Raw genomic sequence first — 18,057 nt, 5'->3', positions numbered from 1 at the left:
ATACATGAGCACTTAGCAATAAACATTTTTAATGGAGACCCCTATCCCCAGCTTAATTTCTGCCCTCAGTCATATTGCATTAATCAATACTAGTGATGTTTCTAGCGGTTTCATTGCACCCTGTGAACAATTTTGCTGCTTGGCATTACTGAAACGTGCCTTGAGTGTATTTTGATACTCAGATTTAATAACAGGGGATCCAATATTGATTTTAAATGGGAAATTGTTTGCGTGTGTGTACGCATATCCCTGTTTTTCTGTGCACCAGTTTCCCATGCACTGAACAGTCATACTTCAGTCCAGCACTTGTGACGGTTACAATATTGAAAGGTTATCTGAAATGGTACAGACTGTGACAGTAGTGATTAGATTGGAGTGATTCACTGACAAGTATGACCTTGCTTCACTGCAAATTGTATGTAAGTTTTCCCCTGATGTGATATTCAGTGTTACTCACACACATGTAATTTTCACTAAGCATTCTTGGAAGTACAGGTATTCACAAAATTTAATCTGTAATACTGTCTGTCAAATAATAGTATTACTCTTTGTGTGCATGGGTTCAGGTCTTAAATCTGAACTTCTGAAGCTAGTATTTCTAGTTACCCATAATTCCTTTTCTGAGCAAAATGCACCCATGGGCAAAAAGGAAAGTGGAACCTTAAATAGGCAAATGAGATCTGCAGGCTTAGAATGGGGTTTCTGCTGATGGTATTTATAATTCTTCAAAACTGCATAGTTGAATTTGATTTTCAGTGACATGTACTACTTCACCATCAGCCAGAAAGAGACATATGTGCTATTCAAACCCATTTCAAGCCATTTTTGGAGGGCTTATATGGGCCATTAGGACTTCTAGGGATTTCAGCCCCTGGGGACAACCTTTGCATGTTTTTGCACTCTCACCTACACAGAACAAAGGCATTGGGCTATGCAGGGGTCCTAACTTTTAGCTGAGCTTCATCAAAACACAAGTGAAAAGTAATTTCGAAAGATCTCTAGAAGTTATTTCAGCATTGTATTTAAGTATTTAAAGAGGTTTTCTCAAACCATACTTCTAACTGCTAACTCAAGCCACGGTACTGAAATGTTTATGTGTACTCAGGGTTCAAGAAAAAATATGCCTCTGACATTCACAGAAAATTCAGTCTAAATACTTCACAGGCCAATGAGTTGCAGTATTAAAAGGAAGCTTAGGGGTTCTTGAGTTTAGAGGTAGCCAAAATAAGGAACAAAATGAAAGTGGCTGGTCAACTTTAATTTTTAACGGTGCATAAATTTCCAGGCAATTAATATACTTTTTTTTTTAATTTAGAGCAGATTATTCCTTGGCATAAGGGATGCGAAGGCTCCTACACATACGTGCTCTTACAGTAACTTTCCATTTCCATTAAACAATGTACTTCTGTTGGGACACTTTCATACAGTCCTCCAGGGACCTGCTCACAAGTACACCATCTCAACACACCCTTTGAGTAGGTCAGGAAAATATCACTGCCTTTCTTCTCCCACTACAGGGTGACATGAGAGCAGACAAGGAGCACTGTACTGAAGCTGATGATCTATCACAGGAGTATGGCCTTAGACCTTCTGTTTTCTATGTAGGTTAATAGAAACCTCTTCTTGCAGGTAACTGCCTTTTTATGTAAGAGAATTTTCTATTATTTAGTAACAAAACCAGATATTTGAAAGCTATATCTATATAAATTAATACAGACTGCTTCTATAAACATCCTTAAGTTAAAATACAGAATGGATAACTATTTCCTTTAATATCAATACCTTACATTTATTAAGCGTGTTTCTAGTTACTAAAGCTTTCTGCGATTTTTCTTAGCCACAAGCCTTCAGCAAAAAAGATGATAGCAATAATATATGTACGTCCATCACATGGATAAAGTGTTTGTATTCAATTTAAAAGCTATTTTAAAAATGATTGCACAATGAGGGTGCATAAATCACTGGAGTTTTTGGTATCATACTACACATGTACAAGATTTGTAAAGGGGTTACATTCAGTATTCATAAAATTAAAAAAACCTTATTAAATCACAATAGCCCTACTACGATGAAGATAAAAAGCTTTGTCTTGAGGAATATGTACAGATGCATATTTTTGTGTAGACACAGAGGATGACATTAATCTGTAGACTTTTGGATAATGCATAACACAGACTGTCTTCCATGGAATTGAATTCTGATGTTTTTCATAACACATATAGAGCAAGACATATGTATCCAGGGGGTCTATGTAACACTTGCTCTGTATCTGCCACTGTTGAGTTGTTGCAGCAGCAGGAGCTGCCAGTGAGAGAGGTCTGGGTATGTTTGTCCATGCTGGACAGCCAGCCTGTCATGTGGCCTGGGTCCATGTACCCAAGACACTCTGATGGCTGATCACACAGACATGACCAGTATTTTACTGGAAGCTGTAAAAATAAAGGAGTTAAACTCTTCTCCACAAGTCCTGTGAATTGCAAAAAGGTAACGTGTCATTCTTGCAAGTGGATTTGGGCATAGGGAAACATCTTCTAACACTAAAGATAAGTGAGCACTAAAAGTGGTTACCTGGGGACGTTGCAGGGAATGGAACATCAGAGGGTTCTAAGATCATTTTGGATAAATGATCCTCTGGCATGGCAGAAGAAGAGGTCTTTCTGTGATTTGACTTAGGGATGAAATTAGAGCACTGTCGGTGTCTTTTGTAGTTACTGTTCTGTGAGTTCCAGCCCAAGAAAGACAAGCTGGAGTACACTGGCATGCATGGAAGGCCTATCTCCTCTCACTTTCCTCTTCTTCACTCCTAGCTCTGCAAAATCGACATCTATTTAGTTGGTGAGATGTGTATGTACACAGACAGAAAAGGGGTAGAAAAGGATTTTGGCCCTCATGGTGTAAAACATGGCTCATGGTAGTGAGGAGGAGAGTAGTGTACATAATAAGACTGATCATCCGGAGATTAAGCAAATTATTACTGCTTTGCTTGAAACTGGAGTCAGCAGAGCACATCCAGAGAGCAGTCGCTGGTCTGCTGCCAACAGTAAAACAGGCCCTAGTTTGGGGTCACCTTTTCCCCCAGACCCAGAAGCACGCAGAAGAGGTGACCCTGTCCAGGAGCTCAAGGGATCACAGAGCATCTGCTCTCCCCCACACCATCTGGGCTGGGGAAGCACTAATCGGAGGCTGGAGCTGGCGCATTGCTGCTCGCACCAGTGTCAGGTTGGTAAAGACATCACCATAGCCCTTCTTTCACCTCGCTGAAGTGTCCTGGCTCTGTCAGCACATAAGGCACAGTCAGAGGAGTGCTTCTGTTCCTATTTTATCTGTATAAATCATGGCTGCGCTGCTGGGCACATCTGTGGTAAATGGTAACCTGTTTGATCCTGCTCGGTTATCAGGCAGGCCCTGCTGCCCTAAGGCAGGCCCTAGCCTGGCTCAGCTGCCTCAGGAAAGACTTCCAGCCCCTCACGTGATGTTGGTGAGAGCGCAGCAATAAGCTGCAAGACAACTTCTCCAGAGGTGAAGCAGCCCTGCAGATGATCCATGCTCTGTGAGAGACTCAGAACAAATCTCCCCTCCGGGGATGTGGGGTTCAGTCTGTGCCTCTCGGCGCTTTCCTCAGGCTAAGGCAGGTGCTGGCTTTGAAGGAGAGACTCTGTCCCCTGAGCAGTACCTGCAGGCCGCTCCTGCTTTCCTGGCACCTCACTGGCCTTAGTGGCAGGCACCCTCTCTTCCGTAAGGCTCTCATGGGCTCTACCAGGAGGACATAGTGACCTGCGGGCCCATAGTGTCAAGAAAGTGTGAGGTGCCCGATGGATCCCGAAGCCAGTGAGGTGCTGTTTCACCCCAAGGACATGTATCCTTCTGGCCCCTTCTCCCCAGAGAGGTCCCTGGCACAGCGCAGGCCTGAGGTGGCACACAGACCTCCCCTCACCATCACCTCCTGTGGGGCCAGCAGTGTCCTTTCACATATGGTGGGGAAGGAAGGAATAAAAGCTGCCCTTTAGCCTGCCACAGCAGTGGATCGTGGAGAAGCCCTTCCAGTGTTGCGACCATGTTGCATTGCAGCCTGTCCCTGTGCCCCTCAGCTCCGCAGCTTGGCTACGTGGTGCAGGCAGCCTCATCCATCAAGGACTGTGCCAGTTGTGTTTACCTGCAAGAGCTGGCCAACTGAGAACACCCAACACAAACAACTGAGGTGTTTCAACAGCAGAAACAAAAATTCGGGGCAAGAACACAGTGTTAAAGCCCAGGAATATGTGGGGGTTTCAGTGAATGAAGAACAGGCCAAATCTGCAGCAAAACAATGTGCATTCATTGCCACACTGCTTTGCTCTGCTTTACCAGCATCTGGTATGACAAAATACTGTGGAATAAGATGTCCTTGCAGCCTTTCCATCCACATGCTGGACATCCTCACATTTCATAAGCTCCAAACACCTCTAAATACTTAGCTGCTTACACAAAGTACTTGACTTCAAGAAGCAAACTTCTGCTGTCATTGGCACTATCAAAAAAGAATGGGAAAACTCAGACTCTACACAGGTAAAATTTGAGTTATTAACCTACTGGTTATGTTTCTCAGAATGAAGAAGTCGCATGAATTACAACTAATTCCTTTTTTTTTTTTTTGCAGCCTTACCCTTGGCAATATCACTGTCTGCTGGCCATCAGTATAAAAATCTATAGCAGCAAGGCTAGGCTGGGATCTTTCAGGATTTCATGCAAATTAAATGAATGTAATTCTCGGTGTGATGCTGTTATCTCACGCCCATTCTTTGCATTATATACCTTCTAATTTTCCTAGCAAGTCTTCCTATTATTTAGTATTAACTAGGTTTCTTGCTGTAATCTGAAATGATGGCTACCTTGTACCTAATTTGTAGGTGGCTTTTGTCCCCCTTTTTTATTTCTTGATGTCAGGGGGACTAGTATTTGTTAACAATATTTCTTTATAAATCTCTTTCTTTTCACTCCCACAGCATGCAATTCCTATGAGTGCTGTGTCATTCCTTTCCCTTACGTTTCTTGGTAACAAAATCCAAGTGATAATTTTTCTTGGTGAATAGTAAATTCACAATCATTTATTGATGAGATCAAATTACTTCCAGTTTCAGGTTGAATTCAGAGAATAGTTTAGGCCAGAAACTGGCTAGCATGTAGAAAAGCTGAAATGTTTTAAAAGAATAATTTTGAGATTTTCAGTTTAGGTTTTTTGTTGAAAAATTGACCCAACTCAAAGACTAAACAAAGTTTTAAGTCAGTGCAAAAGATTCCATGTTAGGGCTACTGGAATGTTTCAGAAGGACCACAGAAAATTCTTCCATGCACCCTCATACCCAAAATGAGGTGCCAATTTGACCAGACCCCATTTTGGAGGGAAGGTGCTATACATGAAAGCAAAACAGAAAAGTCAGCAGTAATTCCTGTTTACCAGGTGTTATGGCTGGGGAGAGGAGGAGTGTTTGTTTTAAAAAGTACCTCCTTAGTCTGCCATTGTCTAGTGGGGTATTACCCAGAGACAGTTGGCCTTGTATCACCTCTCTCTCACAGTGATTTCCCTCTGCCTTTCCAGCTATTTTTCAAACCCAGCATGCAGCATTTGTTCTCTCACATGCATTATTGGTGTCACTATAATTTTGCTCAGCATATTTATCCGTGTAACACACTTGACTTAATGTCTGATAGATCACGTAAGTCTATTAATACTGTATTGCAAAATATACTGTACTTGTCAGCAGTTTTGTATGTTTGAAGACATTTACACTGGAGCAAAATCAGGATGAAATGAAACTAAGATTGTTAAGTTGGTCAGTGTTTTAGTCTTTCTACTCCAGGTAAAGATCCTTAGTGGTGTAATGTGGCTGCAATCCATTAGAGTCCAGCTTACATGGCTATTATGTTAAAGTATATTGCAGTCAGTGGAGTGATGCTGTTATGCTCCAGTGGAGGATCTGGTCTGGTTTTTGCCATCATTTGCTCTGCTGAGCTGAGTAAATATGGCAATTTCTTGGATTGTCAGTAAGAAGGTCACTTTTACTCTTCAATTCCTTCTCGCCCACTCTAATACAATCATTCAGTTCCAACTTCCAAACTTGTTCTCTTTAGATTTGACTTTATGGCCAATGAAGGTTAAAACAAAAATCATCAGTACATGTAAAATGTGTACACGTGCTCATGGAAGACAAAGGCACTGCTGTTTCTGCTGCCAGTAGCAAACAAGGGATGCTGCTGCTGCTGCCTTTGGCTTCCTTGTCCGGACGTGTGTGGCTCATGTGTAGTCCAATAAAGAGCTGTCTTCAGATCAAGACATAACTTGCAGACAAGACCAAACTTCGTGTCTCTCCATGAAGAGCCACATTCTCTCTCCAAGGCTCCTCATATGACATTCAGTTGCCTCAGTATAGGTTTTTTGTGAGCCCTAGGTGGAGAGGTTTGGCCTCCAACTTTTATCCCAGAAATGTGTGGATTTCCCCTGGGTCTTGTGCCATGTCTGCTAGTTACATCCAGATGTTTTGAGTACTCTGGGATGTATAAATGACACTTCTGGTTGGGTTGGGTTTGATTTGGTTTGGTTTTATTTTTTTCCTTAAATTAAGTCTTTATGTTCTTGCAGGTTTTGGTACAATATACTGTCAGCTGTCTGCAATATTCCTATCATCTTCACAGGTGCATGCAGTCGTTCTTCTGCACATCCCATTGCATTTTGCCTCACTCCCTTCACATTCTGTACAGAATTGCAGGATGCTTTGCAGTCTCCATCTGGTTAGCACGGAGGAGGAGCATGGCAGAGTTAATCCTTTTCCTTCACTCCTTATTGAGCAATTAGGCAACTAAAAAAGATCATGTTTATAGATACTCAAAGAGGCTGTAACTCACTAGGTCTTGTAATAAATTTGCATCCATCAGGATGGAGCCAGAGGCAGGTCTGGAGTTTCATCAGTGGCAGATTTGTAGCTTCACTCTTGGGATAGGAACAAAATTTTAAAAGTTCCCAATACTGGAGCACTTTGTTTAAATCCCTGGTCCCAAAAAAAATGAACTCGCTTTTAAAAGCTGTCTGAAAGTGAAATTCCTCACTATAGCATCCATCCTGAATAGAAATGGGATAATTACCATACTGTTACAGTTTACCCAGCATGCCTCTGTGTGGGCTGTGCCTTTAAATTTGGCAGAGACAAGTAGCTGTGGTTCTCAAAGGGTTGCTACAAAGTTGGTTTCAACACTGCTGCTTCATTTTGGTAAGACTTTTTAGCTCTTGTTATGAAATTTTCTGTGTTTGGGGTGAAAGTTGATCCCCTCTTACATGGTATTCCTAAGATTTGGCTTACCAGGTAGCAACTAATGAATGAGTTATAAATAGCTGCGTACTTTTTGCAGGGCATAAACAGTGATATATTGTTGTTGTGGTTTTTAAAGTTTCACCTCGTAAAGAAGGCTTCTCTAGAATTGTTGTTTTGAATATCTCCTAGCAAATGCTGACTGCGTATGGTGTGTTTTAATCCTATGCACTTTTAGTAGAAGACCTCAAATTGATCTGTTGGCTAGAAAGTGGATTTAGTATCCAATTTGAAGCAGCTGCTTATTCAACTCTGGGATAAGAACAGTAATGACTGAAGGTTGTTATCAGTTGATTGTTACTGAGTGGCTTAAACGAAATGAGGTTTTGGAGTATCAGTCAATTTTTCTATGGACTGTTTTCCATGTAACACTTGGCACCCTTGTTGGCCTTTGCTAGTGAAGCGTTCAATGTACCATAGAAAATCAAGCTCCTGTGTCAGGTGTGAGGTATATTGGCAGGATCAAGAGGGAGGGAAGCATAGGGGAGAACTTGTGTTATTTTTGCTTGTTTTTTATTTGTTGTTTCTATGCCTAAAGTCTTTTAGCAACCTTAAAGCATCACTCACAAGGACTACATTAATGTAAAGTATTTACAAACTGAAGAATCTCTGCTTCCAGAGTTGTTTGCTGTTTCTAGAGTTGTTCCAGAAGTGTTATTAATGGTGATATGTAAATAAATCAGGAAGCAACCAAAAGAACAAGAAGATCAGGTGATTTCCATTTAATTGAAAGTGTCACTAAAAAAGGGGAGGGGACATAGTTATTGAAGAGAAAAGGTCCGAATAGATAAAAAAATAATGGTAATTGTAAGCTGCTGTGAAACAACACAGAATGAAGAAAATTGCTTTTTTTAATCTTTGGTTTGTTTGGCTGTTTTATATTGTTTATAATGAATCACGCAGAAATACAAGTGAGAAAACAATAGCAAAGACCTGCGGTGAAGTACTGTGAAGATTTATAGTGGTGTGGAAATACACAAGTGCTCAAATACATTGTCCCATTTTGATTGAAGGTTCATGTCTACAACCTAGTTTATCTCCTTGCATCTCACACCACTGGATTTCAGTCTGCAGAATATAAAAATGACTGTGCATTTTGCTCGAGCACACATGCAATCCGTCTTGTAAAATAAAAAACAAGCCACCACAACCTCTCAGCTATGGGAATATTCAACAGTCTCGTTAATTTTCAGAAGTCTCCAGTGGGACATCATTTTCTTTTATCTTCTCACAAATAGCCTATAGAATCATATGCATCTTGTGCTGGTTTGGTATTGAGTGTGCTATAGTTATCTATTATTTAACATTTTGGCCAAGGTTTGGTTTAATGAACAATTCATCTTCTGCTCTGCATTCGTTCCCTTGTGATTAATGAAGGTTACCAGCCTATGATTGCAAAGTGCCCTGGGTTCTCTCCTTTACCTAATACTGTTTAAGTGCATTTTGGTCTTATTTTTTCTACTCTTTCCTTTGAGCTAATAATTCTTCTCACAGGTGCTAAGTAATGTCTTCTGGTTACATATTGCTATGCTGGTGTCCATAGGGAGGCTACAAAGCTCATTGATGCTGTCATACCCTGTATTTATTGTTAGAATTCTGGTAACACAAAGTGGGGTCAAAGGGGCTACAGCTTTTAGTTTATATTTACAGAGATTCTACTAGCTTTTCTGATTTACTGACTTTTGTGATCAGTTTGACAAATGAAGACATACTGGGATCATACAAGAAATAATGATATTTTCAGTTTCATCATGAACCTTTGCTAGCGTTAAGGTGCTGTATAATAGCCTGTTGCTCAGCTATTCCCCAGTTTCCACAGGAGAAAATAATTAGTGTTTTAAGAATAACTTTAGGCTCTTTTTTAATGGACTATGGGAAGTATATTTGCCTAAGTTTCACAGCTCAGAATTTTCAAAGGATTTGACAGAATAAAATAGACTATGCCTGTATAAAACAACACCTAGAGTGAGTAATTCCTAGCGTGTGAAGAATGGTGATGTCATGGTTTTGGGGGGAAGGAGGAGTTTAAGTGCAGATGTGGGTTTTGGGGTTTATTTGGTTTTGCCTAAGTAGGTGGGGCTTTGCTCCCTGTGATAGAGTTCCCCAGTTACCTCAGTCCCAATATGTACTCTGCTCTTGTGAAACCCCACCTGGAGTACTGAGTTCAGCCCTGGGGCCCCCAGCACAAGGGGGATGTGGATCTGCTTGAGCAAGCCCCGAGGAGGCCACAAAAATGCTCAGAGGGCTACAGCACCTCTGCTATGGGGACAGACTGAGAGAGCTGGGCTTGTTCAGTGTGAAGAGAAGGCTTCAGGAAGACCTCAGTGCAGCTTCCGGTACCTAAAGGGGCCCACAAGGAATCTGGAGAGGGACTTTTTACAAAGGCATGTAGTGATAGGACAAGGGGAAATGGCTTTAAGCTGAAAGAGGGGAGATTCAGATTAGACATCAGGAAGAAATTCTTTACTGATGGTGGTGGTGAAGCACTGGCACAGGTTGCCCAGATAAGCAGTGGATGCCCTATCTTTTGAAGTGTTTAAGGGCAGGTCGGATGGGACTTTGATCAATGTGGTCTAGTGGCAGGGTGGGGTGGAACTAGGTGATCTTTAAGGTCCTTTCCAACTGTAACCCTTCTGTTTGATGCTGAGCAGGAGATTTCCATCAGATTGTTACATAGGTTTTTCCTCTTCAAGAATGAAATATCAAGCTGGGACTAAGCTGTAAAAATAATGTTTAAGTCCAGTTAAGGTAGATTTCACTTATGGCTTATTGGTTAAGTTGTAGGAAAGACATGTCCAGCTTGTACTTCTCTAGAGTGAGCTTGTGCATCTCACTTAAAATGATTGAAACTACTTTGATCTGTGCATATTGGGAACTGGGCCTGTGCCCACAGGTCTTGATGAGTCTGACACTGTGAATCAGCTGCAGAGAGCAGGGAGGAGTTAATCTTCATATCGTTAGTGGCCAGTGTCACTTTGCAGAGTCCAGAAATGATAGGGAGTGATCGTGTGACCATTGCATGCAATACAGTGACCATGAGACTTGCAGTACTTTGCCACTCTGTGTTTTTGTTTTCCATTCCTTTTTTTTTTATATAAACACAACATGAACACATGCACATGCAAACACATGCACACACGTGTAGTGTATGCCTGTTTTATGAAGCTGTAGGAAAATTACAGTTGTGGTTTAAAAGTAGGTGGAAATGCATTATCTGTTAGGAAGATGGGAGTTCCAGTCTTTTCATTTTATAAGTAAACTTTTACTCTCTCTCTCCTTTGAACAGTTTTGGGGTTTTGGTTTTTATTTTTTTTAATAATAATCTCATGCCACTGTGTGAGATGATGTTCAGTGCAGCATAGACTGTTCTAATGGCTGATTTCAATAATAAAAGACAACAGGAGACTAAAAGGTGCAGTGCAGGAAGCTGGGAAACACATTCCTTTCCCCAGAGGGTGTACTTAGCTTTGTGCCTTTGATCACTTGAGAAGTATCATTAGAGTACAAAATGGCAGGCACTAGGGAACATTGCAGCAATTATAATGTGATAGTTTAAAAAAAAAATATCAAAAGAAGTTTGAACTTATTTGGAAGTTTACTCCCATGAAGGACTGATCACAGCTGAAGGATAAGATGCTCTAATAGATAAAATACAGATGCTCCAGCGGGACTTTTCTTCAGATATTGATTCCCAAGTTAGCTCTGGTGCAGAACAGTCTGTACAGAACAGACTATATTTACAAGTTCAATAAATCTAATCTGGGTACACACTTTATCATTACTTACACTTTGTACTGCACTAGCACCTGCAAGCCCTTGTTGCTCTCCTAGTTTGCACTGTGCTAAGAACTGTACAAACATAGAACAAAATAAACCCAGGTCATGGAAGGAGAAAAGTCTCAGAAAGGCTTTATACAATGAGGCTGCAACATAGTTGCTGGCACTTGGAAAATCAAAGTATTTGTCAAATATCTTGCAAATCACTATACAAATATTGTTGTAGCTTACTGCGTATTGTTATGAAGTGGGTTTGTATTTTATTTCTTAGTTCTTAAAGAACAGAGGAATTTAAATGACAGTGTTTTATCAAGTGTTTTAGTAGCACCTTGGCAATAGAGAGCCAGACTTCGCTTTGTGACCTTAAAGAAACCACTTTTTTGGTCAGAGGAACTGCTGTTTGGGACAGCAGGCCAGATGAGTTAACATTTGTATATATTTCTGCTGTGTTCAAAGCCTTGGGCATAAAGCTTACAGGAAAGACTATTTCCACTTCTTCTCTATAGGACAAATGGTGAATCATGCCAATTCTAGGAGCTAGGGACATGTGTGTTTGTATGTGTGAACAGGAACATGAGCTAGAGATTTTCACACAACTTCAAGCATTGACTTCAGTGTTTTAAAAGCATATTGTATGGTGTTCAGTAAAAATGCTAGGTAACTAATAGAGCAAAATGCAAGACTTCAATGTAAAACAAGAAGACTGCAGACTCGGAGATCTCCTCTGCTTCATACTTAAACTGCCTAGATAAAACCGGCACAAGTACTAACTAATACAATAGTATTTTGTCTCCTGTATTGCCTTTGTACTGCACAAAATCCAATAATAAGCACAGCTTTTAAATATACCTTTTACTATCTCGTCACAAGCTGTATTGATCGTGCTCACATGCAACAGCCTTAACATAAAATACAGTAGGTAAAAAGAGAGAAATAACCTAATTTGTGTGTGTGGGAGGAGTGGTAAAGTTCCAGTTGAACACTTACAGAACAAATCTTGTGGCAATATAGCAAAAAAACTTCAAACAAACTGTCTTATCATCATCAACAACTAAAACAGGCAGCCACACAGACTTGGCATTTCAATTTTCTGCTAATTTTCTTTTGTTCGCATCAGATGCGTTGCCTATTATTCCTTAGTTCATGGGTGTCTTGCTGTGATAGGAGCTTGGAGAGCAGTAAGCACAGCCCATTTTCATAAATGGCAATTACAGTGAAAAAGGAAAATGTAATAAAATGATCCAGATTCTACAAATTATTCCATAAAAACTGAGTTAAATTTTTTTCCTTTTACTGGTCCTCCACCCTGCCCCTTTCTTTTTGCAGCAATTTAAACATTATGGGGTTTGTGGCATGTATAGATAGCTACATAACACTTATCTCCTGGCTTGCTTTATATGGCTGAGAAGACTTCCTGCTGTAGAAACAGCATTTTGTAGGGAAGAGCTGTCTTTGAGTAGTGGTACTCTGTTTGTCTGGATGAAAGGCCAGAGGCGTATGCACCAAGGACTATTTCAGCTTTAGTTATTTTTCTTTGTAATTCTTAATGGTAAATGCATATAGTTGGTATATAATAAATTTTAAAAGAGCATATTTTACTGAATAGAGAAAAAGTGAAGAAGAGGTCATTAGATATGGAGCACAATAAGCACCAGATAAAGGAGTAGGAGACTAATATGTTTTCTGAGGCAATGGGCTTTCCAAACCTCTATTGTAATGGCAAGTCACTTGGTTCTCTTGGCTTTGTTTCTGTTTTTTGTGAATGGTATATAATTCCTGTCTTTGCTTTTGTAGTGGGAACCTATGTGTGCCCTAGGTTGTAAGTATCTCTTATTCATTTATTTATGTATTCTCATTTGTCTGAGATCTGCAGAGGTCTTTGAACACTGAGCTTCTGTTTTAGAGTCCAACTTACCATATGTTTCAGTGCTGAATTAATTGCCTCCATATCTTTATGGGCCTAGTACTAAATGATTTGCCCAAAGAGACATGGGAAAATACAGTGAGCTAGTTCTCCAAGCTATTACCTCCTAACTGAAAGTCTGGATCACCACTCTCAGTATTACACTGTCTTAATGCAGGTTTTGTAAACCTCTTAGGAGCGCAGCTTTATGAGTACAAAATGCTATTAGACAATCTTTTGTGTGACAGAGAGCACAGTGAAACTAGTCTAAGAAAGGTAAAGAAAAGCTATGCTGCAGTGTTGCCTGTACAAAAATCCAGTTTATTTCAACCTGAATTATTTTCATGTGAATTCACTTCCCCTACCACATTTTTCTGGCTATGAGAACTTGGGCCAAGGTAGTCTAATAGTTTCCCTCAATGCAGAAAACATATCCTTTGACATTGCACCTTCTACATTGGAATAATTGAAAGAAAAAGGAACTGAAGCTCAGGACTGCTGTTTTCAGAGTACCGGAACAGAGCCAAATAAAAGAGACAATGGGAAAAGCCTTCAAAACCAGAGACCATAGGAAAACAGGAACCAACAACAAAAATACCCACAACCTTTGGAAGGTGGAGAGGCCATAATCTTAAATCTTGAGAAAGATGTTTTTCCTCAGCATTTCCTACTCGTATATAATTTGCCATAACCTGTGCTTTGAAAACAGTCTGTCGTTCAAAACAAATACTCCAGGATGCCTTCTGTGGCAGGCTACAATATGAAAAATTGATAGAAAAAAATTCTAAGCACAATTGATGCTACCTTGATTCTTTAAATATACTCTGCCTTTAAACCTAATGGGCTGTTCTTCAATATATGGAACTGCTTGATATAGGCTGCTGCAGATTCTCATTTGGAGTACATCAACACTGCCTGATTTCATGCAGGAATGCTCATTTGTAGTAACTGCAGATAGGTACTTCACTGTGCAGAGATGAAATTGTGGGATGAAATTCAACCCTGGAGTAGTATTTTTCAACACTTTACATTTTGGGAGTTATCAAAAGAGAGTGAGCAGTCATAGAGACAAAAGCCAATTAGAAAAATGGGATTCAGGCAGGAATGCCCCATTTCGCACTGTAACATTGGCTCATTCCTATCTATTGCTCTAAGGAAAACTGAGCGACTTCAAGGTCGCTTCATTACATGTAGTATATAGACTCCAGATTAAATGCTGGATAGCAGTTTCAGACAGATTGGAGAATGTACCAACCTTCCAGTTCTGCCTTGTCCTCTTCCAAGTTTGGTGTCATGGAGAACAGTTTAGCTTCATTTATAAAAGGCTTTGAAATAGATCACATTGCAGTTCATTTCCAAAGTTCCAGCATCAGCCTGGAGTGATTTTCATGCCCATACTTTCCTCTTGGATTTGCCTTTGTCAGCAAAGTTGAAGTTAATGTTGTCAGCATCATCATAAAATAAAAAGTAGTGGCAACAATTCTTCATTATACTTGTCATTTAAACTTGGTTGTCTATAATAGCCTGCATCACTAACCATAAAAAAAAATATGTTCCTGGTATCACATGTGAGATATGGGTGCTTTGACTAATAGCCATAATGGCAGAAATAATTCTGACTCTGAAATGAGGTGCTTGTGGTGGGAGCTCTGCCAACATACCAAATCGAGCGGGAGGTCTGAATGCACTGTAAACTGGTGTTCCGTATGCTCAAGAGACTTTTGGAATCAGCCCAGCCTACATATGCTTCTGTTGGCAAGCTCTCGAATAGAAAGGAAGATATTGTCTTCACCCTACCTAACATACCTCCCACTCATTTGAAATGCTCATTTGCAAATGGAGAGCATTCAAACCTGAGAATGATAATGGCACAAACCCAATATAGATACAGCTGGATAGGAGAAAAAAAAAAAATCAAGAAGATTTTAAACCAGAAAAGGTATGGATGTAAGGCGCTGGTAAAAACAAAATCTGAAATGTTCTCCTATCCACGATCTGTGGAGCAGCACAATAACTCTTGCTATTGTACTAAGGTGCACAGACTTCATTAGCCAGTCCATGGAACTGTAGTTTGCTGGAAGATGTTGTAGTGAACAAAACATTAAATGTCATCTTCCACTGCTTATCTGTGATTGCTGGGAAAAAGCTATAGTACAAAATGGTCCAAGGCAATAAAGAAGATAAAAAACATATAGAGAGGATTTTAAGCATGTAGCAGAGAAGAAATGGGAGAGAAAGAATCCCTGGATAGAGGGATTTGGAGAGATTAAGAAGCAGAGCGCTGGGTAGCAGAAGAAATGATGGAGCAAGCTTATTAAGTAAGGAGGTTCCCCACTGGGCTGTCATCTGTGTCATAAAGCAGGTGTAAATGTTTTCTCCTCCTTCCTTTTCCAGTTAATTCTCATTTCTCCAAACATATTCTTTTCCTTTTCTTCAGTACCACCGTGCTCAGCTTCTTCAGTTACATGTATACCAGGCATGCAGAGATGCATGCTCTGGTGTCGCTCTGAAATTCCCCACTTTCCCCTTCACTCTATGGATCGAGTCTGCATGCAAAAGAGCTGTGGGATAATGGTGGGTAGAGCTGTAATGTATAATGCTATCTTGCCACAAGTGGCACAGATCAGCCACACAAACATCCTTGATTAAATTGCAAAGCAAGAGCTGAGCTGGAATGGCATTTACTCCGTATCTATTCCTAGACAGTCCCCACTGAATGCTTTTGCCCTTCCAAATGTTTCTGAAATATTAGGGTTTTGGCAAGTGGTAGACAGGTCTTCTATGGGCCTGACCTATCACACACCTCTGACACTCACCTCTGATACCACTGGTGCAGGTGGCTAGGAAGGAATTAATGGCTCTCAACTCACTCCAGATACCTTTATCACTGATATATACAAGAACTGGATTGCTTCTCCTCCTCCTCTGCTGCACTACTGCCTTGCTGATGGTCTGTAGAGGGATTGTAGGAAGTTTTCCAGAACATCTGGTTTGCAGCACAAGCCTTTCTGCTCTTAAATATATTCTCTGAGGCTTTTCAATGCTGAATGCAATTGTATTTCCACTCTCAGCAATGATGTTCCCTGCCACAGAAAAGTTCCATTACGTGCTCTTGCTCCCTGCTTATTCTTGTGCCTTGTACCCATCACAAAGTCTCTTTCCCATGCCTTCTTTACATGACAATAGTTGCCATTGGTAGGAGTTTGATAAAGTTTGAAGAGTTTGGCTATAAGGTCTCCTTAGTAACCCTCAAACCTTCAATTCACCTCCCCCTTCTTTCCTACATGTCTCTGCAACTGATAGGTGGTTAGATAGCAAGTGTGGAAAGTTTCACTACATAGCTTGAATTTCAGAAGCTTTGCTCTTTTAATGGTAATTTTTGGTAAATTTATATGAACACCCTCTATTTCTGTTGAAAAGCACCAGAATATGTAATTTATTTAAAAAAAAAAAAACACAACAAACCAACAAAAAACACAGCAAAACCAAAAACCAACCAACCAAAACAAAAACCAAATAAACTCCATCTTGGAGGCAATGGATATTTTGAGAAAAACTTTTAGTACAAAATTTGAGTAACCCATGAAGAGATCCCAACAGAGGGCAATTCCAATTATGAAAGGACTTAAGACAGTGTCGTCCTTGCACTGTGAAACTTGTGTGTTTGATATCTCTTTAAAACTCATGTGACACCCACCACATCTGTTTCTTGGGCATCACAGTAACTGCTATCACCACAGTTCTCCTATGAAATGAAGCTATCACCATAGCATAAATGGCAGTGTAAGACACCATATGATCAAGGGGGAGGTCTGTAAATCCAATGAGTTTCCTTTAGGTTTCATTGGTGTGGGGAATAGCGTGATCTTCCACTCACCCTGAAAACACACTGTCTAGCCTTACTGATACGAATAGCCATGCTGGAAGTGTGATTCAGAGTAATAACATTAAATGTGTACGTATGTGTTTATGGCACTGGGCCTTGTGCCAGAAGTGCTTGGGGAGGGTGTTGCATTATGTAAACCATCTTCAAAAACACTTAAATTTTCTTTTAACAGCTGGAATGAAATGACCAAAGCTGTATTTACTTGAAATGACTCAAAAATAGTTGTTTGACTGCTCTCATTTTCTGTGAATAATCTTTTATTTTCTTTTTCTTTTTTTCCTGTTTATCTCCCCTGCCACTGGACTGGAATAAATAAAAATTGGTGCAATTAAAAGGGCTGTGAGAAAGCAGAGAGGTACTTATTTCTGTGAGGTTACTGCAATCAGCAGCAAATCTGGCATGGAACCATCTCTATTGCAATTGCTGTTGCTTTGTTTGAATTTTTATTTTTTTTTTCTTCATACTTCTAACATTTGGGAGTTGGATTCTTGAGACTGGCCTCTTATGAATAAGATGGGAGCGTGTGTGTATATGTATGCGTATGTATACATACACACATGCACACACAGACTTCTTACATGAAGTCCTCCTACACACCACTACCTCTTTCCTCTTTATACTTTGCCCTTGTTTATCCTTTTCTTCAGAAAAACAAAAATGAAACCATGTGGAGCTTCATAACTCTTCCACTCAAAAGCAGAAGGCTTTGGCCTGCTGTTCCTCCTCCTCCCCACTGCCTGAGACTTCCCATTCTGGGAGTGAGACATGCAAACATATGTCACACAAAAGCAGCATAAATACCATATGCAAACAGATTCTTCTGTGTGGGTAGCAAGTACAAATTCCAGTTTCTGGCACCAAAAAACGCCACCCCAGTCCTCTGGAAAATTCTAAGAAGAAAAATTGCACCAGGTGAGCGTAACATCCAATAAAATGCAGCTCTGTCAGGTTTGTAACGTGAGTAGCACTGAGGGATTCCTGTGGAGTTTGGGGGTTTTCAAGCCTCCTGAACCACCACTGAATTTCACAAGGTCTGCAAAAAGAGTTCAAATCCATGCTATATTTTTCTTCCTCTTTCCCTGAACTTATAAACCCTCGTGGTTTCCAAGGACAATTCAATGTAAAAGGAAAAAAGCACAAGCTAATGGGAG

At 40.3% G+C, this 18,057-nt stretch overlaps 1 long non-coding RNA gene across 1 annotated transcript in view; it reads left to right on the top strand.

The window, feature by feature from the left end:
• LOC136019024 (uncharacterized) overlaps nt 1–18,057 on the top strand; it is a 341,700-nt gene that overhangs the window by 181,549 nt on the left and 142,094 nt on the right. The window contains exon 3 of the long non-coding RNA XR_010614706.1: nt 1,518–1,629. This is a non-coding gene — a long non-coding RNA (uncharacterized LOC136019024). The remainder of the gene's footprint in view (nt 1–1,517; nt 1,630–18,057) is intronic.

The sequence above is a fragment of the Lathamus discolor genome, chromosome 8 (assembly GCF_037157495.1).
Source record: "Lathamus discolor isolate bLatDis1 chromosome 8, bLatDis1.hap1, whole genome shotgun sequence".
NCBI lineage: Eukaryota > Metazoa > Chordata > Aves > Psittaciformes > Psittacidae > Lathamus > Lathamus discolor.
This window is presented reverse-complemented; position numbering and strand designations above follow the sequence as displayed.